A 22,297-nucleotide genomic window follows, 5' to 3' on the forward strand; every position below is an offset into this window, starting at 1 on the left:
TTGGTTATGAATGAGTAGCATTTTCTTCTCTTAGTCTGTCTCTGGATATTCCTGATGAAAGCAACAGCAGTGCTGGATCTTCTTCCTGTAATTAATCAGCTAAAATCAGCATAAACTCCCCTGTGTCACCTTCTGATAGTGGTTCTCCTTTTTTAAAAAAATATTTATTTTTTAGTTATAGGTGGACACAACACCTTTATTTTATTTTATTTGGTACTGAGGATCAAACTCAGTGCTTCACATGTGCTAGGCAAGTGCTCTACCACTGAGCCACAAACCCAGCCCTGGTTTTCCTTTTATTCATGTAGATTTCAACTAAGAACCAAGACCTTCTTATCATTACACACACACACACACACACACACACACGCATGCACGCATGCACCAAACTAAGTCAGAGCAATAACAGAATGGTACAATTTAGACTATGTCCTATTTATCTTTTTTCCCTAAAATAAAATCCTAAAATTCTGTGTATCTATAGAATTTGTATATATATTTCTGTTCACGGCCTTCACAGTTCAATGTAGTGATATTTTCAAAGATATTTTCCAACTAAAACTATGTTGAAGATACAGTCATACATCTATAAGCTGCAATGTCTAGAAAATGCTGTACAATGACTTTTGTTAAAAATTGAGAGCTCTGCCGTGTGCAGTGGCACACACCTGTAATCCCAGCAGCTTGGGAGGCTGAGGCAGCAGGATTGTGAGTTCAAAGCCAGCCTCAGCAAAAGTGGGGTGCTAAGCAACTCAGTGAGACCCTGTATCTAATAAAATACAAAATTGGGCTGGGGACATGTCTCAGTGGTGGAGTGCCCCTGAGTTCAATCCCTGGAATGCAAAAAAAAAAAAAAAAAAAAAAAAGAGAGCTCTGTTTATTTTTAGGAATTAAAAGGAAATGACATAAACATCTAAAACTATAAGGTCTAATGAAATGTAATTGTTCAATTAACCAACAAGATAAAACTATTTTTAAAAATTACTAGTTTTTAAAATATTTTCAGTACTTGTTAGTTTCCATCTACTAAGGAAAAGTTACCTATCACAAGCAATTTTTGAAACTAAGCCAGTTGTACCATACTGACGTAAGGATTGACTATTTTGCACATGAATCCTTGGGTGTTTAATTTGTTGGAATTAGTAGGGAAGAACAAGATGAATAAAAGCTAATTGAATGGAAAGAAAATAATATATAATTGGAGCTTCACTCAATTTGTACTCAACCTGATTAGCCTTGATCAATTTTGCATTCTAATTAAATCCAGAAAAAAAGACAATGTTGATAAATTGTAGTCTTTTACATTTTTATGAATTACCTTTCATTCATCAGCATGACTACTGATTTGATTAAATACAAGCTTAATATATTAGGGCTTTTCTGAAAGAATCATGTGCTTCCAGTTGTTCCCTACAGGCTATAAATATCTGTTTAAGCCTCAATTTTCTAGTTGGAAGTCTTATGAGTTTTTTAAGTAGGAAAAAAATCATTTGTTAAAAATTTAAATCTGTGCCAAGCACAGTAGTGCCTGTAGCGGCCTGTAATCCCAACAACTTGAGAGACTGAGGCAGGAGGATTGCAGGATATAGACCAGCCTCAACAACTTAGCAAGACCCTGTCTCAAAATAAAATAAAAAGGGGTTGGGCTGAAGGTCAGTGGTAGAGCATCCCTGAGTTAAATTCCCGTATCTCTCTCTCTCTCTCTCTCTCTCTCTCTCTCACACACACACACACACACACACACACACATACACACAAATTAAATCTAAAGTAAGCACTTTAAGTAATTGTGCATTTTAAAAAATAGAAATGTGTCAGGTGCAGTGGCTCATGCCTATAGTCCCAGTGGCTCAGGAGGCTGGGACAGGAGGATCTCGAGTTCAAAGCCAGCCTCAGCAAAAGCAAGGTGCTAAGCAACTCAGTGAGAACCTGTCTCTAAATAAAATACAAAATAGGGCTGGGGATGTGGTTCAGTGGCTAAGTGCCTCTAGGTTCAGTAATCCCCCCCAAAAAAGAAAAAAAAAACAACGTATCCTATCCTGAAGAAATGAAGTTGAGAATTGGTTTAAATTACTTCAGCTAACAAAACAAGAGCAGTTATCTAAAATATTAACAGAAGTCTTTTCCTCATCATTGGAAATAATCACAATGTTGAATTCTGATACAGTTATGCCCAAACATAAAAAAATGGTTGGAGCACTAAGAAGTTTTGGAAAATTGCCCCACAGGAATTATTCAGAGTAGAAGCAATCAAATATTTAAAGATGTGGGGGATCATGATGGTCTCCTGAAACTGAGATAGGATTCTATGAATTGACTAATGACAAGCGTATAAATATTGTCATTGTTACTTGGCTTCTTTACTTGCCAGACCTTTAGTGCTCCATTTTTTGGTGCACTAAAGGTCTGGCAAGTAAACACATGAGGGTCCCCTCATGGAATGAGGTATAATTGCAGTGATATTTGTTGCTGAAATTGTAGATGATTGACAGCCAGGAAGGTACACACACATTATTGACATTTGAACCAAAAAGAGTTTTGCGGTATTAAGATTGCAGAGTTTGAGAACAAAGACTAAGGATGGGGAAAGTAAACAATGGGGGTAAGACTACTACTCAGTTGTGTAAGGAACTTTCATCAGTAAATCTTGGTCCTTTTTAAAAATATTTTTTTAGTTGTCGATGGATACTGCACCTGTATTTAATTTATGTGATGCTAAGAATTGAACCCAGTGCCTCACACATGCTAGGCAAGCACTCTACAACTGAGCCACACCCCCAGCCTAACTCTTGGTACTCTTGACTATCTCAATACACTTTGCTCAACTTAGACAATTTCTTACTTTGTTCAATTAGTATTATTTTAATTGTTTATCAGGAAATCACATCTCTTTCTATAACATGCTCAAAACCAAAGATTTTGTAGTTGGTGCTCCATTCTGTTGACTTTGACTTTGTATGTTGGGAGGAGGATTCATTTCTTTTTGTGGGGAGTGGATACTGGGGAGTGAACCCAGGGATATTTTTACCAATTAGCTACATCCCTGTTAGAGTCTGTAAACAAGTCAAAATAACACCTGGCATTTTGCCAGGGGAATGTTAAGAGTTCATAAACAAGTCTGGATGGTGCCTGGCAAAATGCCAGAGGGAGTGGTTTGAGAAGTAACAAAAGCGAGCCATTAAGTGTGGAGACTCCTTATTGGTTGACTGATGTATCTAGTTTATGCTAATTAGATAAGCTGTGTGGAATGTATAAATACTGCTCCTGTCCTGCAATAAACGGCTCCCACTCCTGCTGTATCAAGGTATACAAGTTGTTCCTCACCCCCCGGTTATTTTGCTGCAGCCGGACTCCCGCACATCCCAGCCCTTTTTAAAATTTCTATTTTGAGACAGGGTCTCTCTAAGTTGCTGAGGCTGGCCTCAAACTTGCAATTCTCCTGCCTCAGCCTCCCGAGTTGCTAGGATTATAGGCATGTGCCACCATGCCCATTTGGGTAGATTTATTTCTTAAATGATCTTCCATTTATTGATTTTCAGACCAAAACTATGATAACTTTTAAACATGTTTTAAACCACAATTAGGTGGTTTAAAACAATGAAAATTTATTGTCCTATAATTCTGGAGGCTAGAAATCCAATATAAAGTATTGGCAGGGTTGGTTTCTTCTGGAGGCTCTAAGGAAGAATCTGTTCCATGCCCCTGTATGTATTTTCTGGTGCTTGCTAGCAAACCTCGATTTGCAGACAGATATCCAATGTCTGCCATTGTCAACGTGTATGGTTCTATCTGTGTCCCTGTGACTTCACATGGCCTTCTTATAAAGACAACAGTCACTAGATTTAGAGCTGCTCTAATCCAGTATGACTTCCTCTTAATTTAATTACATCTATAAAGTCCCTATTTCCAGATAAGGTCAAATTCACAGGTATTGAGTATTAGGACTTCAACATATCTCTTTAGGGGTACAGTTCAACCCACGGAAGTATAATTTTGCAATTTTGATTTTGCTCATTTCATTTTTCTTAAGTTATTTTAAAAATTGTCTGTCCATTAACTCATCTTTAAGGTGTAAGAATAAAAGATCACTATATTGTATATAGTGTTGGCATGTCTTCTGATGCTAATTTTCATTGTCAGTAAAAGGATAAATGAAAGAGAAAATATGTTTTTCAAATATTTTTATTCATTTTTAAAATTATTTTTTTAAATTTATATATGACAGTGGAATGCATAACCATTCTTATTACATGTATACAGAACAATTTTTCATATCTCTGGTTGTATATAAAGTATGTTGACACCTGTTTGTGTCTTCAAACATGTACTTTGGATAATGATGTCCATCACATTCCACCATCCTTGCTAATCACCCTGCCCTCTTCCTTTCCCCCCCCACCCCTCTGCCCTATCTAGAGTTCATCTATTCCTCCCATGCTTCCCCTCCCTACCCCACTATGAGTCAGTCACCTTGTATCAGAGAAAACATTTGGCATTTGTTTTTTTGTTGTTGTTTTTTTGGGATTGGCTAACTTCACTTAGCATTCATTATCTTCTCTAACTTCATCCATTTACCTGCAAATGCCATGATTTTATTCTCTTTTATTGCTGAGTAAATTTCCATTTTGTATATATACCACATTTTTTTTAATCCATTCATCCACTGAAGGGCATCTAGGTTGGCTCCACAGTTTAGCTGTTGTGAATTGAGCTGCTATAAACATTGATGTGGCTGTGTCCCTGTAGTGTGCTGTTTTTAAGTCCTTCAAATATTTTTAAAGAACCATTTTTAAGCTTTAAATGTGTTTAATTAAGTATTCCTATTTTACTCATAAAAGAGCAAATTCAAATTTACCTTAAAGATTCACACAGATTCAATAAGAAAACTCACCATAGTAATGAGTTGGATTCTGAGCTCAAGAAAAAAAAATATGATTCTTAAAATTTATGAAAGCCAGGGGGCCAGGATTATGGCTCAGGGGTAAAGCCCTTGCCTAGCATGCATAAGGCAATAGGTTCAGTCCCCAGTACCACATAAAAATAAAATAAAATAAATGCATATAAAAAATTTATGAAAGCCAAATCAACCAAACTGCTAATTTCAAGTATATTTAATGTATAGCGTATTCTGTGTACAGGATAAGTACTAAAAATTACACTGTGAACAAGGATGAGTGTGATACCATCCCTATCTTCAAGCAGAAAGTACAAAAATATTGATCCAGATGTGTTGGCACACTCCTGTAATCCCAGTGGCTCCGGAGGCTGAGGTATGTGTATCTCAAGTTCAAAGCAACCCTCAGCAATTTAGCTAGACCTTAAGCAACTCAGCAAGACCTGTCTCTAAATAAAATATAAAAAGGACTGGGGAGGCAGAGCTGGTCCTTCAAGTCAGGTGTGGTGGTGCATACCTGTAATCCCAGTGGTTTGGGATTACAGTGGTAGAGTGCTCGCCTAGCATGTGTGAAGCACTGGGTTCAATCCTCAGCACCACATAGAAATAAAATAAAGATATTGTGTCCATCTACAACTAAAAAATGTTTTAAAAAAAGGACTGGGGCTGTGGCTTGGTGGTTAAATGCTCCTGGGTTCAATCCTCAGTATCAAAAAAAAAAAAGTACAAAAATATCAATACGAGGCAATCTATTATAACAACTGTAGATACACATATGAAAGGACCCCTGTGCTGTAAAAGTAGAATATAAAGATAATATTAGAATCACAGAATCTTAAAATTAAAGGATTTTAGAAGTCTTTTAATCTATCTCTGAATGGAGGAATCCTATAAAAAATTCCAGATAGATGATCTTTTAATTTGAAATCCTATAGTAATGAACTGACACCCTCACAAACATTCATTCTATTGTTGGACAACTCTCACAGTTAGAAATATCCTACATTAAAAAGGGGGATGGGTTGAAAGTTTGTATGTAGGTGGGCTTTTTTATTGACTCTTTAGAATTGAGGCAAATCAAGTGAGCTATTGAAAGCACACGAGTGGCGGGGGCTGTAGCTCAGCAGTAGCACACTTACCTAGCATATGTGAGGCACTGGGTTTGATTCTCAGCACCACATAGAAATAAAAAATAAATAAATAAAAGTCCACCAACAACTAAAAAAATGAAATTTTTTTTTAAAAAAGGACTTGAGTTATGATTCTAATTCTGCATAAATCTGCTCCTTAATTATTAGTACTGCCACTACAGAATATATTTAATTTCATCTTCTAAATGAATTTTTTAAATTCACCTAGAAGCAACTGTATAAATATCCATGATGAAAATGCATCTATGGTACTTTAGGTATCTATGAGGATATCTAATTTTCAATTTGCCTGAAGTATTTTTAAATATTTTAGTATCTTAAAAGTTGAGCTTGAATAATCTATTATATAGGTAGACGTCACTGTCAGAAAGTTGAAATTTATAGAATTTAGAAAAGGCCAGGGAGCCAGGAAAGAGTTAGCTTTGTTTCCCTGAAATGCAGTGATGTGTCACAGAATTTTTACAATATGGTTCTTAACTCAATAGTAAACAGGGAATGGGGTCATAGCTCAGTGATACAACACTTGCTTAGCATGCACCAGGCCCTGTGTGCAGTCTTAGCACATGTGGGCATGCACGCACGCGCGCACACACACAATTAATTGTCACAAGGCTATAATGTATAAATGGAAAGCATTATATATCATATAGGAATCTCAGAAAATAGCTTAACCCACCTAAGAGTGAGACGCTTAATGACCATGATCTCTCAGAAAGAAATGTGTTAAATGAATGTATTTGTTAAGTAAATTAGTAATAAATTGACTGATTGCCACTTGTATGCAATTGGAGTTCTCTGTGGCTTTACTGATATTAAAGGAAATTGGTAACATAATCGCTCATGTCAGCCTTTTGGGGGAGCGACCAGACTGTATTCTTTCTGAGCAGAGCAGTTAGGAGATCTGACTTGAAGGTCCAGCTCTGCCACTAGTTCTGTGTGACTTTGGGCAGATCTCTTTACCTCTCTGAACTTCTGATGGCTGGTCTATAAAATAAAGTTGATGTAGACATTTATAAAATCCGTATTGCCTCTTAAAATTCTATTGAGTCTCTGAAAACATCTGCCTTCATCTTTGCTAGCATGACAGTGAAAGTCATGATGGCATGAATTTGGAACACTTTAAGAAAATATTTAGGCAAGTATGGCGGTGCACCCCTATAATCCCAGTGGCTTGGGAAGCTGAGGCAGGAGGATCGGAAGTTCAAAGCCAGCCTCATCAATTTAGCAAGACCCTAAGCAATTCTGGGAGACCATGTCTCTACATAAATATAAAAAGGTGGCTGGGGATGTGGCTCAGTGGTTAAGCACCCCTGGATTCAGTCCTCCGTACCAAAAAAAAAAAAAAAAAAAAGTAAAGAAAAAAGAAAATATTTAGGAAATTAGACAGCTTCGTACCTAATATTTTTATTCTTTCTGGCAACAAGAAACTCATTTTGTTCAGCCTCATCAATAGTTTCCTCTGTCCTCTGAATTATGAATGATTTATGATGAAATGCAGAAGCTAATTTCCTCCTGGTGTTTTGTTTTGTGGGAATAAATGATCCTCTCAGAATTTCCATATTAATAACAAGCTCCCAGTGACAAAGCACTCACCAGAAAATTTTCTTTGTACTGTAAGTACAGCTCGAGCCAAAACAAAAGAAAGATATGCTTGGTGTGTTCATTTCAGAGAAGCAAGAGAGACATAGCCAAGAGCTGCGTCAACTATGAGAACACAGCGCCAGTATGCATTTGGAAGTGTTCAAATAGCACTAAAAAGCAAACCAACAGCAAAAGAGCATTTTCGTTTTCCTCAATAATTATTGTATGGCTGGAAGAAAAGCCCTGTAACGTCAGTTCTGTTTATTTCCTGGCTCTGCTCTTATGCTTGGTAGCTCTCCATTGAACACAAACGAAAGAGGATGCGCTTGAAACTTGCAAACAGCTGGCTTATGACTTTGTGCTGAAGAAGGAAATACTTAAAAATGTCATTATCCAGCAGAGGAGCCTAATTATACTTTCCATTTCTAGTCTGGCTCTTCTGAAAGGAAGGGTTTAGTTTGCTTCCTTAACTAGACGTATGTTAAATTCTACAGGAGTTTACATCAAGTCCTATTCTTGGATGATCTTTTCATCAGATGGGGATCTTTGGAAAGGAGGGTATTGAGGCCAGCATGTTGGGGCAGTCAGAAGAGTTCAGCTAAAACTCCCTTCAACTTGGTTTAGAATACATTCCTATGCTATATTAATAAGCAGAGTTTTTTTTTTTTTTTAACTGTTTAGACTACAAGGCTGTTGAAAATATGGGGAAAGTACTATTTGAATTCACTGTTGAAGATAGATAATGTCTTCTCTGGAGAAAGTTTTGCAATGTATATCAAAAGCCTTCAAAAAATGTACATTTTTTTGATATAGGAATTTGATTTTTTTTTCTGGTACTGGGGATTGAACCAGAGGCACTTAACCACTGAGCCACATCCCCAGTCCTTTTTATGTTTTATTTTGAAACAGGGTTTCATTAAGTTGCTTAAGGACTCATTATGTTGCTGAGGCTGGCTTTGAACTTTGTGATCCTTCTGCCTCAGCCTCCTAAGTTGCTGGATTACAGGTGTGTGCTCTAAGCCTGACTGATTTTTTTTTTTTTTTTTTTGACAGTGCTGGGGATTGAACCCAGAGTCTCATACATTCTAGGCAAGTGCTCTACTACTGAGCTACACCCACAGCCCCTGATACAGCAATTCTAGGAATTTTATTTAGGGAAAATATGGGACAGGTTAAAAAGAATGTTTATTATAATGTTATTTGTAAACATGAAAAAATTAATTGTGCAAAACAGTCTTGCCAGGCATGGAGGTACATGCCTTATAATCCCAGTGATTTAGGAGACTGAAGCAAAGGAAGAGGAAGGTCAGCCACAGCAACTTAACAAGACATTGTCTCAAAAAATAGAAAAGGCCAGACAGTGGTATTTCCTGTAATCCCAGCAATTCAGGAGGTTGAGGCAGGAGAATTACAAGCCTAATGTCAAACACTAGGGAACAATTAAGCCAGCATTTCTCAGGGTGTTATACAAAATATGAATAAGTAAGTGAATTAAAGAAGAAGGAGTTGGGAAGAATCCATGTTCAAGTAAGCTTGGTAAATTGAGTTAAATCTACTTTTTTTGGTACTGGGGATTGAACACAGTGATACTTAACCACTGAGCCACATTTTCAGCCCTTTTTATTTTTTATTTTGAGACAGGGTATCACTTGCTTAGGGCCTTGTTAAATTATTAAGGCTGGCCTCAAATTTGTGATCCTCTTGCCTCAACCTGGAATTACAGGTGTGTTCCACCATGCTGGGGTTTACATTTGCTTCTTTAATACTGTGAAAGTCCTAGAAAAGGGGACATGGTATGAAGTATTTTCAAACTATTTAACCTAACCCATGTTGTTGTTTTTGAGGGACATCTTGTGGGATTGATGTTCTATAGAATATCCTTTGGGAACCACTGGGTAAAACAAATTACAGTATATTCACTCCATGAAAATCTCCCCACCCTCTAAGAATAATGATATGGTCTTATATCACTTGACATGGAAAGAGGTTTACAGTATATTGCAAAGTTAAAGAGCAGTGTGATTAATGGAATCTCATTTTTGTTTTTAAAAAGCATACATACATATTTTACATAGATATAGAACTAAAAAGTCTGCAAAAGTGCAAAAATGTGTAAGTGTCGAGGAGGCAGAAGATGGATGGCTTTTATTTTATTTGCTCCTCTCTTTGTATTTTCAGATTTTTCCACATTGAGTATCTGTTAATTGTGTAATTAGGAAATAATAGAAGTTAAAATAAATGCATTTTAGAAATTCATATGCTGGGTTGTTTGTTTTGTTTTCATGGTGCTGGGAATTGAGCCCTGGGGCTCGTGTTCTAGGCAACTGCTCTACCACTGCGCCACATCCCCAGCCCTTACATGCAGGTTTTCATTATATGAGGTGGGGAGGTAAGGGGATCAGGACTCCCTTACCTCTATCAGAACTTTCATTGAAAGAGATGCAAAGAGCTTTTCAAATGTTGGCAAGTTCTACTCCTTCAAAAATTCTTCCTAATATTGAACAAAATTCTACCTTCTAGCCTTTAATCCTGATTTGTGTTGGGAAATGCCACAAAATGAGCAAAATTCATATCTTCTTCCATAATATAAGCTTTCAGATATATGGCAGCAGCTACCATGTTTCCACATATCTGTTCTTCTCTAGTTTTTTTGTTTGTTTGTTTTTATTTTTTTATTTTTTGGTACTAAGGATTGAACCCAGGGCGCTTATCCACTGAACAACATCCCAGCCCTTTTTTTTATATTTATTTAGAGATAGGGTCTCACTGAGTTGCTTAGGACCTTACTAAGTTGCTGGGGCTGGCTTTGAACATGTGATCCTCCTGCCTTAGTCCTAAACTGCTGGGATTACAGATGTGCACCACTGTACCCAGCTAATTTTTTATTTGTTCTTTTTAGTTACACATGACAATAGAATGTATTTTGACATATTATACATACCTGGAGTATAACTTCCCATTCTCATAGTTGAACTTACCATTCTTGTGGTTGTACATGATGTGGCATTTCACTGGTCATGTATTCATATATACAAAGACAGTTCATTCTACTGTCTTTCCTATTCTCATCCCCGCTAGGTTTTCTATCACAGTAATTTTTCTTTGGGATGATCATTTTCCAGTTTATCAATATCCTTAAAGTGTGGCAAGCAGAAGTGACCATAACACTTAATAATTTCTTTCACATATCATTATTAGTTCCTATAAAATTGTGTTATTATTAAAGTTTTTTGATTAAAATAATTTCTGAATACTTCCTGGCTTACTGTAGCTGTATTCTGAGTCACTTTTTAAGATTATAGGAGACACTCAGTTATCTATTCCCTTTGCAATCATTTTTTTTTTTTTGGTGGGGGTACCAGGGATTGAACCCAGGGGCACTCGACCACTGAGCCACATCCCCAGCCCTATTTTGTATTTCATTTAGAGACAGGGTCTCACTGAGTTGCTTAGTGCCTCACTATTGCTGAGGCTGGCTTTGAACTCACAATCCTCCTGCCTCAGTGCCTCCCAAGCCACTGGGATTACAGGCGTGCATCACCATGCCTGGCTTATAACATTTTCTACTCTGTCCTCATCATTGGCACCAGTTTTTCTGACTTTTGATCGCCATTAGATCTGAGTTAGCTGCATGTAGATTGGTTGGCCTCTCAACTGAAATGCCCTCCACAAAACAACAGCAGTAGGCCAGAGTTCATATAGAATATCATTTCTTGTCCTTGACCTGCTCCCAGTATTCCTGCCTAACCCAATATACACACTGGTCTCCTTTGCAGCCTAATGAAAACTTTGCTTGTTCATACTTGTTGCTATTTTCCTGCATGGTGGGAACTTTTTTAAAGAGCCTGATAAAACTATATGTACCAGCTCAAATAGTACAGAGCTTAATGAGTTCCATTATGCATGTGTGCCTATACACTTAGCTTTCTCAAAGGGGTAGTTTCTTAATTCTAAGTGCTACATCTAGGTACAAAGTTTATACAGGATACTTGATACTTGCTAAGCAGAAATAAATTAGAGTTTCAACTTTGGAAGAGTTTTTTCTTTTATACAGTTTTTAAAAATTGTTTATTTATACTGGGGATTGAACCCAGCAGTGCCCTACCACTAAGCTACATCCCCAGTCCCTTTTATTTTAAGACAGTGTCTTGCTTAATTGCTGAGGCTGGCTCCAACTTGTGATCCTCCTGCCTCAGCCTCCCCAGCTAGAATCATAGTATGTGCCACGTGTCTGGCATTTTTATTTTTCATCTTACTTTTTTGGGTACTGTTGATTGAACCCAGGGATGGTTTACCACTGAGCTACATCTATAGTCCTTTTTATTTTTAATTTTGAGATAAGGTCTCACTAAAGTTGCTGAGGGGCTTGCTATGAGGCTGGCCTTGAATTTACAATCCTCCTGTCTCACCTTCCTGAGTTCCTGGAATCACAGGTGTGCGCCACTGCACTTGGCCAACTATTTTAATTTTTTTTTTTTAAGAGAGAGAGAGAGAGAGAGAGAGATAGAGAGAATTTTTTAATATTTATTTTTTAGTTTTCGGCGGACACAACATCTTTATTTGTATGTGGTGCTGAGGATCAAACCCAATGCCGCACGCATGCCAGGCGAGCGTGCTACCGCTTGAGCCACATCCCCAGCTCCTAACTATTTTAATTTTTATAACAACCCTATAAGGTTGGTACAGTGTTTTTTCTTTGTTTTGTTTTGTTTTGGGTTTTGTTGTTGTTGTTGTGCTGGTACTGGGGATCAAACCTAGGGCTTTGCACATGCTGGGCAAGTGCTCTACCACTAAGCTACACTCCCAGCCCCAGAACTTTTCACACAGTTTAAAAAATAGTTTTATCAAAGTACAATATGCATATTATAGATTATGCCCATTTTATACTTATAGTTAAGATGTAGACCATTTCCATTGCTATAGAAAATATCCACTATTCTTTGTAGTTAATCCTCCTCACCTCCTACTTATGGCTCCAGGCTTCCACTGATCTTTTCATTACCATAGATAAGATTTATCTTTTATACAATTTAATAAAAATGTAATTATATGGTATATACTTATGGTGTTTGGTTATTTTTGCTTGCAATAATATCTTTGGGGGGGATTCATCTGTATTGCTTCCTTTATCAGTAGTTCATTACTTTTTAAAAAATTTATTAATTTATTTTAATTAGGTATATATGTCAGCAGAATGCATTTTGATTCATTGTACACAACTGCAGCACAACTTTACAACTTTACATTTCTCTGGTTGTACACAATGTATTGTCCCACCATATGTGCAGTCAGACATATACCTAGGGTAAGGATGTCCATCTCATTCCACCAACTTTTCTGCCCCCATTACTTTTTATTGCTAAATTATATTTTATTGTATTTATATGGTACAGTTTGTTTATCCATTTACTTTTGTTTTTTTTATTCAGGGTACCAAGGATTGAACCTAGAGATGCTTAACCACTGAGCCACATCCCCAGCCCAACCCTTCTTTATTTTTTATTTAGAGACAAGGTCTTGCTAAGTTGCTTACGGCCTTGCTAAATTGCTGAGACTGACTTTGAACCTGTGATCCTCCTACTTCAGCCTTCCAAGCCTCTGGGATTACAGGCATGGGCCACCATGCCTGGCTCCATTCACCTCTTGATGGACATGATGACTTTTACTAATAAAACTGCTATGAACAGTTGTGCTTTTTTTGAATATGTGATTCTGGAGATTAGAACCCTGGGCCTACATACATACTAGGCAAGCACTCTACCCCTGAGCTATATCCCTACTCCTGAATATGTGTGTTTAAGCCTTTGTGTGGGTGTATCTTTTCATTTCTGTTGAGAAAATGTCTAGTAGAATTGCTATATTATATGGTGAATGTATGTTTAAATTTGTAAGAAATTGTCAGGCTCTTTTCCAAAGTGATTTCACCATTTTATATTCCCACTAGCAGCACGTTCGTTTATGCAGTTCCTATATATAGCTCATTGAAACAACATTTTGACTTGAGATACTACTTTTCAAAAGGGTTTATTGTGTAAAATGTCACTTGAGATAATAAAACAATCAATGAGAGTGAAGAGAGTATATTTAAATATGTTTATTTTGTCCAAAAATGTTGATTAGATTATATGTGCTGTCAAAGAATTTAATTTGTATGTCTTGGGTTTTGGTATTTGCCAAACAATCAGTGTTAAAAAATGATCAGCTAGGGGCTGGGATTGTGGCTCAGTGGTAGAGCGCTCGCCTAGCACGTGTGAGGCCCTGGGATAGATCTTCAGCACCACATAAAAATAAGTAAATAAAATAAAGATATTGTGTCCAACTACAACTGAAAAATAAATATTTTTAAAAAATGATCAGCTAGCCTGGTGTAGTGGCACATGCCTGTAATCCCAATGGCTCAGGAGGCTGAGGCAGGAGGATCACAAGTTCAAAGCCAGCCTCAGTAAAAGCGAGGTGTTAAGCAATTCAGTGAGACCCTGTCTCTAAATAAAATACAAAAACAGTGCTGGGGATATGGCTCAGTGGTCCAGTGTTCCTGAGTTCAATCCCTGGTACCAAACAAACAAAAAAGATCAGCTAAACGTTATACTTCCTTTAAAAGATAATCTAATTTGTTTTAGAAAATAAAAAAACTGGACTCTTTCTAGAGGCTCTTAAAATTCTTAGGAATAGCTTCATATGATTTCACACTTCTTTTATTTAACATAGAAATTCAAGATTGATAACGTTCAGTTAAATAGAAACTATGACTCAAAGCTGTCTTAGTGACATATTAAATGTGTATGTGGCCTCTTGAACTGCCTTACTTACTGGCAGGAAAAGAATCTGACTTCATAGACACTTAGCAGGGTCCTGTTGGTTAGGAACTGTGAGTGCCTTGAAAGCTACCAAGCATGGTGTCACCCTTTGGATCTTGCTGACAAGAAAGGAATAAAAACACAAAGCTAAACAAAACAGTAGAAATACTTGCTCTATTTTAGCATTCCAAAGATCTAAGGGTTTATAAAGCACATGTTACCAAGCAACGAACTTTTTCTAATCCCTCTTTACAAATAGAAAGTCTAGCATAAGTGCCAGGGTTATCTGAGTCTTGTCTGGGATTCCCCAAATGTTGGGCAGGAGAAACAAGCCATTGGAATACTAGATAATGCAGTCCCAGGCTATCAAGGGAATCTGATGTCTCTCTACATGGTTAAACCAGGGGCAGCCTTTAGAATTTCTATGATAGGTTATCTTTTCTTCTATGACATAGGGTCTGTATAACTTATCACATCTGGAGGCTATTTGCTGTCATTAGGCAAAATCTCCTTTGCACCAAAGATGAAGCTCTTTTGCTCTTAGCCATTTACAAATATTTACACTAGGCCAGGTGTGGTGGTTAAGGCCTTTAATCCCAGTGACCCTGAGGCTGAAGCAGGAGCAGCAAAAGTTCAAGGCCAGCCTGGGTAACACAGAAGACCCTGTCTCAAAATATAAAAATAAAAAGGGCTGGAAATGTAGCTCAGTGGTAGAGCATTTGCCTAGCATGTGCCAGTGCTTGAGTTTGATACCCAGCACTGCAAAAATGAATGAATGAATGAATGAATTATAGTGGGGAGGGAAGAATAGAAGTTCATTGGATTAGACAAAGGGAAATGAAGGGAATGGAGGGGCATGGGAATAGGAAAGACAGTGGAATGAATTGGACAGAACTTTCCTATGTTCATGTCTGAATATACAACCAGTGAAACTCCACTTCATGAACAACCACAAGAATGGGATCCTCCAGGCACATCAGTATTGATGTGAACAGCATCTCAGCAAAGGAATGAGCAAATTTGAGTTAGCTTAGGTTTTGGCATATTTGAGTCATAGTTAATAGGGTAATTTGACTGATGTGTAGTGAAAAAAGTTAAGTAGACAGGGGTAACATCCAGTGGGCCCCTTTAGATAAAGATTTATATGGTATCATAATTGCAAAGAGATGCCCTTACCAAGAGTCACTATAACCATGTGTACAAGGATTTGTGTAGGAGCCTTAGCAAATGGACTGTAGGAGAAAGAAGTAGAGACACCATGTTGAAAGTTTTTGCAATTGTCCAGGTAGGTGGTGCCATTGACTTTGTTTAGGACCAAAGTTCTAATAGGGGTGAAAGGAGCTGGATTTTACCAGACAAATGATATATTAGGCAATGTTGTTTTTTTTTTTTTTTTTTTTTTTTAAAAGAGTCTGAGGAGGCTGGGATATAGCTCAGATGGTAGAGTGCTTTCATCGCATGCACAAGGCCCTGGGTTCAATCCCCAGCACCAAAAAAAAAAAGAAAGAAAGAAAAAAGAGCCTGGCATAGTGGTGCATGCCTGTTATCCCAGCAGCTCAGGAGACTGAGGCAGGAGGATCACAAGTTCAAAGCCAGCCTCAGCAACTTAGCAAGTCCCTAAGCAACTCAGCGAGACCCTGACTCTAAATACTATATAGAAATAAAGGGGGCTGGGGATGTCGCTCAGTGTTTAAGTACCCCTGGGTTCAATCCCTGGTACCCCCCCCCAAAAAAAAAGAATGGGATCCTAAGTTATGTATTTATAATGTGTCAAAATATACTCTACTGTTATGTATATCTAGACAGAACAAATAAAAATAAATGATTCTATGTGGAGGATCACCGGCCTCTTGTAAATGGAGCATTGAAGTACTCTACTGATGCTCACATTCCAGGATGACTACATTATATTGACCCTGGGTTCATCTGTGTAATTATCTGGAATTCTCATTATTCAATGATAATGAAAGCAGAAAAAGATATGTCTGATTCTGATTCTTTGAGTAGGGCAAAGTCCAATATTATTTCCTATGAGTGAAAATATCTTTAAAAAAAAAATCCAAGGCTGTCTTCTCAGAGAGTTGAACGACAGTAGTGTACCTTCTGAGACTGAGCAGCTTAACAGGACCTAGGCCCTCTCTCTCCACTGTTGTATTATTTATTGTTATATTCTTCTTCTTTCCCCAAAGCACTTGAATTAGAGACGCCTGAAGTTGACGCGTTTGTCTTTAGATTCTTCTCATCTTGTTTTCTGCTATTTCTTTCCCTCCAAGTGCCCCCCCCACACACACATACAATATCTGTCTCCTTCCAAAAGAGGCCAGTGTTCCAGCAGCGCATCATCTTCCACTCTTCTAAAACCTCCATCCCAGCAAGGCTGAAATCAGTTTGGACATTATGATTAAAAGTTCTTCTTAGGAAAATTAAAGTGACCAATAAATTTAACTCTGGGGGAGGTGTTTGTAATTTAAAGCAGTGATTTAGTTCTAATCTCAGTTATTGGAATCTGGCGGGCCAGGGAATGATGTAGATAGAGTCTCTGTCCCCTTCCTACCCTCTCTAAGTTTCCCCAAAGCATGACATGGACTGGGCAGAAGTCATTAAATCCTTCTCTCCCATATATCCTCCTTATTGTCCCCATTTACTTATAAGCAAACTGAGACATGGGAAGGTTTATCACTTGTCTTGGTTTTCCTCCTAAACCAATAGCAACAGCAGTATTACCTAACTCCTATTTTTGTGAAGATGAATCATATCTGCTGCATGTATACCAGGAAGCTGAAGCCAGGCACAGTAGGGCACACCTGGAATCCCAGCCACTGGGGAGGCTGAGGCAGGAGGATTACAAGTTCAAGGCTAGCCTCAGCAACTTAGCAAGAACCTGTCTCAAAATAAAAATGACTAAGGATGTAGCTCAGTGGGTAAAGTACCCCTGGGTTCAAACCCCATAGTTAAATAAATGAATAATAAAAAACAATAACCTTCCTGGAAAACAATAAGTACACAGTTTAGAAAGTGCTTCTTATTCTTATTTACAAACTGGTCTCTGAATGGAAGGGAGAAACCAGTACTAAGTGTCAAGGGATATCTATCTCTAGACCTTTACAGCACTTGATACTGCATTTCTATTTATGGTAATGTTATGAAGTTCCCTTTAAAACAACATTTTATTGGTTCTTATTTATACATGACAGTAGAATCCATTTGGATAAAATTATACAAGCATGGAATATATCTTATTATAATTAGGATCCCATTCTTGTGGGTGGGCATGATGGTGTTGTTCGCTTAGATTTTTTCATATATGTACATAAAAAATTATGTTAGACTTGTCCTACTGTCTTTTCTATTCCAATCCCCCGCCTTCATTTCATTCTCTTCCGTCAAACCTACAAAACTTCTCCCTTCTCTCCCTTTTATTGTGATTTATATTTCATATATCGGTGAAAACATTCGGCCTTTGGTTTTTTGGGATTAGCTTATTTCACTTAGCATGATAGTCTCCAGATCCATCCATTTACCTGCAAATGTTATAAAGTCATTCTTCCTTATGGCTGAGTAATATTCCAGTATGTATATATATCAAAATTTCTTTGTCCATTCATCTGTTGAAGGGCAACTAGGTAAGATCCATAGCCAGGAAAGTAAGTTGGTTTAAAGAAATTCATTAAGTATCAGGTATGAAGTCATATGGGGTTATGTCAAAGATGATGATGAATATAAGTGAATGCTTATGTAAGTGATTCCTCCTTGTAGAGTAAGTACAAAGTTCATAATGGTGAAACCACTGCATGTTGCCTGTTCCAACCTCTAGCACTCCTGATGCTCTTTGGCCTACTCTACGTTTTCTTTGTTCCACGGGACTTCCACTCTCTAACACATGAATAGTAATAGTAGTAACTAATGGTAATATATATTTTTTTATTTCTATTGTTTGCCTTCCCTTGCTAGAATGTAAGCTTTCCCAGGGCAGGAATTTTTTCCTACATTGATTCAGTAAATGAACAAAGTTATCTAAAACTGTGTTTGGCATGTAGTAGATGGTCAATACATATTTAGTAACTGACTGATTGGATGACTTTGCCATTTACAATCCTTCATAATCTGATCTTGCTCTTTTCCAACTTCATCTCTTGCCATTCTTCACTCTGTTACTGTTTCTAGCAGTTTCCCATGCACACCATTTGCACCCCATCCCTATATATTCACTCATACTCTTTCCTTTCCTTTGCCTTGGATAAATGGTCATGGATCTATGCAAAGATTTAGTTATAAGGATATTCTTCACAGCCTGGACTCGTAATCTGAAGGAAAAAAAAACTGAAATATCCTCAACATCCATCAATACTTTCTCATTTAAAGAAATCATGGTAACTTGCACTTAATGGAGGGCAATTTGGCAATGTGTATCAAAATTACAAATACAGGAGCCTGGGGTTGTGGCTTAGTAGTGGAGTACCTGCCTATCACATTTGAGGCACTGGGTTTAATCCTTAGAACCATAAATAAATAAATATATAGATAGATAGATAAAGGTATTGCATGTATCTACAACTAAAAAATATTTTTTTAAAAAAATACAAATACACATTGCTTTGACTCAGAAATTCTGCTTTTGGGAGTTTATCACATATTGATACTTGCTTATGTACCAAATGAACTTTAGACACAGCAGTGACAGAACTCACTGAATTATTGTACAGCTATCTTTGCTGATGCCAAGAAGATCATAATAGGGGAAAGGCATGGTGGTAGATGCCTGTAATCCCAACAGCTTGGGAGGCTGAGGAAGGAGGATCACGAATTCAAAGCCAGCCTCAGCAACTTAGTGAGGCCCTAAGCAAGTTAGCGAGACTCGTGTCTCTAAATAAAATATAAAAAAGGGCTTGGGATGTGGCTTAGTGGCTAACTGCCCCTGGGTTGAATCCCAGGTACCAAATTAAAAAAAAAATTAAAGAATCATAATAGCGGCCAGGCACAGTGTTGCACGCCTGTAATCCCAGCGGCTCGGGAGGCAGAGGCAGGAGGATCATGAGTTCAAACCCAGCCCCAGCAATTTAGCAAGGTGCTAAACAACTCAGTAAGACCCTGTCTCTAAATAAACTATAAAAAATAGGGCTGAGGATGTGGCTCAGTGGTCAAGTGCCTCTGAGTTCAATCCCTGATACCAAAAAAAAAAAAGCATAATAACTAAAATTAATTCAACTTACCATGCATCAGGCACTGTGGTGGTATTTTTTAAAATATTTTTATATAATTTAATCCCCATTAACAACCCTGTGAGGCAGTTAATATAATAGTCCACATTTTAAACAGGAGGAAATATGCGGTCAGATAAGTTAATGTATTTCACTAGGGTCAGAAAATTAATAAATAGCAAAACACAATGTCCAAAACATTCTAACAAAATAGTATGGATACTATGATCTAATTTTATTAAAAATATAAATAAATGTATATATGTGCATATAAAAATATTGGAAAGAAACATCAAAATGTTAATGATTGGGTTGTGGCATTGTGAGTGATTTTTATTTTCTTAGTATTTTTTGATTATTTTATTACATTTTGGGGCCAACAGGGGTGGAGAAAGTGAAGCCAGGGGCACATGAATTACTTGTATCATTTTAAAGATCACTAAATTTGAAAACTCTGGTGGTAATGTGGAACAATGGCGCGGGCATGAGGGAAGTGTTTGTAGGCTGAGAGGAAAGACAAGTGAGGAGGAAGAGCTTCCCCAAAGGGAAGGAGGATGGGGCTAAGTGAGGTGAAGTCAGGAGAATCTAGTGCCAAGGCCACAAGCAGAAAGAATAACCTTGAGGAGGAAGTACCTCTTTCCCATGAGGCTTGGGGGACTGGGCAGCAAAAGCCACGGTCAAGTATGCAGGGAACTGGGGAAAGCAGGTGAAAAAGGGAAACTAAGGGAGTTCCTGTTTGATAACCTTATTCTTTCATTGAAATCCAGAGCTAGGCCATCGACTGAGGGTTCTGGGGCAGTGGTCGGGCAGAGGATGTGAGGAGAAGAGGATTTGGAACAATCGCTGAGAGAAATTTGATACAGGTATATAAAAGGACTGCTTCGTAGCCCTTGGGGCCCAGCTAAGGCTGGCTGGCCAGGCTTTGTAGTGGAGCCAACTTCATGACCTTCTCTAGCAATAGCTAGCAGCCCGGGAGCAAGTGATGGAGAGAATGCATAGTGGGGTTTTCACAGAGCTGGGAATTGGCAGAGCAAGTGCTGCCAAAGGTCACAGGGAGAATCAGTCCAGAGATCAACACTGGCAAAGCTAAAATGGCTGGTCATGGGGCAGACTTGGAAGGAGGAAAGGAAGCTAGGAGGCTAATGATGGTCTCTGGGAAAGAAGAGGGGAGGAATGGTGGGCTAGTGACTGGGGTGGCCAAAGAGCAGTCCAGGGAGACTAATAAGCTGAAGTCAGAGGGGTATTTCTGAGTTTGGGTTGTTGAAGTGGTCTTCAATGGGGCCTGGGAAGTAACAGGGAAGGAGCACCCAAGATACTGTGCTTCATGAAAGGGTAAAGGCAGCATGCAAATAATGCTTAGCTGAAAGAGGACAATTTGGCAGTATCTACCAGAATTGCAAAGTCATATTCCCTCCATCCTGCACCTCTACTTTAAGGAATTTCTCCTACCTAATTACTTGCTCTTGTGCAAGAGGATTGGGTAAGGCGAGTTGCTGCAGCGTAAACTGTATCCACAGCAGATTGGCAGCAGCCTGAAAGTCGATCAATAGTAATTTGATTAGTTAAATAAATTACAGTTCATAAACTGAAATGCTAGGTATTTGGAAAAACAGGAAGAAGCTGCTCTTTATGTGTCGATATGGGATGACGTCCATGGTTTAATAAGTGGAAGAAGCAAGGTGTGCAGAAGAGTGTGAGTAGTTTGCAATCTACTTACTAACCTGTGCATAAAACGGCTCCATAAGGTTACATAAAAAAAATTATTAATATTGATTGGTTGCCTCTGAGGACTCCAGCTGTTGGCAGGCACACAGGGGTTCAAAGATGTTGACTAGGGGACAAGGGTGGAAAAGGACTTTTCACTTGTCTTTTTTTTGTTGTTTGTTTTGGGCACCTTTTGAATTTTGAACCGTGTGAATATAGAACTTAATGGGAAAGTAAAATAATTCACTAAAATACTATATATGCATATACAAATTGAATATTTCAATCAATTTTAGGTGTATATACAATTGGATTCTCTTTTACAGATTTTAATACTTAAAAGCATAACGAAACTTTCCCTAGAGATTTGTTTCAAACCAATCCGTTTGATAGGATACTCTGGGGGGATTTGGATGAAATGAAACTGATTATGTTTTAATAACTGTTAAGGTTGGGGAATGGGTATATGGGAATTTGTTTTCATTTGGAACATGAAATTGTCATTTTTGTGGGTCAAAAATATTTCAATTTTGGCAATTTCATGTGGTTTAAACTAATGATGTTTTCCAAATTTTTCATAATATTAAAGTTTAAAAAAGAAGTCCCACTATGCCCTTGCTAGGAACACTTGCACACTTTCTGATGTATGCTCTTGTATCTCATAACTGAATGGAAATTCCCATTCCCCCAACAGCATTACTGCTTCATTGGTTCCCTTATTGTGGGACCTGGTACTGTTCTGAGAATTTTTCCCATTAACAACAATCCCTCTCCATCCTGTTGTGTGTTAATTGGCTACTCCCTTATCCTTATTGCTGGTAAAGCTCATCCTGTTCTCAAAAAAAAAAAAAAAATCACTTCTTTAGTTTCCTATGATCACTTGACATTCTCTTCCTGCCTCGCTGTTTATTATTAGCAGCTCTAGCTCATTTGGGGCCATGTCCTTATCCAGCTTACTTATATTATTAATCT

At 37.8% G+C, this 22,297-nt stretch overlaps 1 protein-coding gene across 2 annotated transcripts in view; it reads left to right on the forward strand.

Annotated features, from left to right (window-relative positions):
• LOC114101852 (P2R1A-PPP2R2A-interacting phosphatase regulator 1-like) overlaps positions 1 to 22,297 on the forward strand; it is a 65,560-nt gene that overhangs the window by 37,764 nt on the left and 5,499 nt on the right. The window contains exon 9 of one of the 2 annotated variants that reach the window (XM_071606220.1): positions 13,056 to 13,368. The exons of the other annotated variant lie outside the window; for it this stretch is intronic. The gene's annotated coding sequence lies outside the window, so the exon portion shown is untranslated. Of the gene's footprint in view, positions 1 to 13,055; positions 13,369 to 22,297 lie in introns of those variants that run through there. 2 annotated transcript variants of the gene reach the window in all.

Source organism: Marmota flaviventris, chromosome X, assembly GCF_047511675.1.
Source record: "Marmota flaviventris isolate mMarFla1 chromosome X, mMarFla1.hap1, whole genome shotgun sequence".
Taxonomy (NCBI): Eukaryota; Metazoa; Chordata; class Mammalia; order Rodentia; family Sciuridae; genus Marmota; species Marmota flaviventris.